General features: G+C 52.7%; 1 protein-coding gene across 1 annotated transcript in view; it reads right to left on the reverse strand.

The window, feature by feature from the left end:
* Positions 1-357, reverse strand: part of LOC100949535 (cytochrome P450 2W1-like) — an 11,447-nt gene that overhangs the window by 7,335 nt on the left and 3,755 nt on the right. The gene's annotated exons all lie outside the window — the stretch shown is intronic.

A 357-nucleotide genomic window follows, 5' to 3' on the forward strand; every position in this document is an offset into this window, starting at 1 on the left:
CTGATCACCTTCCACGTGCTAGCCAGCTCTGTGCCAGCTGCTAGGTGTTCAGAGAGAGGAGTGGGACACAGACAACCTTTAAATGACAACAGAATGTGGAGCAGGTATGCACAGGTGGGGACAAAGGGTGGGGGACTAGCTGTACCTGAGATTCAAGGAGGACTTCTTGGGGGAGGTGACCTCAGCTAGGTCTGAAAGAAGGAGCTGGAGTCTCTCACAGGGAAGGAAGGGTAGCAGGCTGGGTCATTTGGAAGGGTCAATACCATGTGCAAATGGTTGGAGGTTTGAAAGGCATTAGATGTTACTGGAGAACGTGTCCCCAGCTACAGCAATCTGGGCATTTCTGGGCCTCTGCCT

Source organism: Otolemur garnettii, unplaced genomic scaffold (genome assembly GCF_000181295.1).
Source record: "Otolemur garnettii isolate 467f Iridium unplaced genomic scaffold, OtoGar3 scaffold00263, whole genome shotgun sequence".
NCBI lineage: Eukaryota > Metazoa > Chordata > Mammalia > Primates > Galagidae > Otolemur > Otolemur garnettii.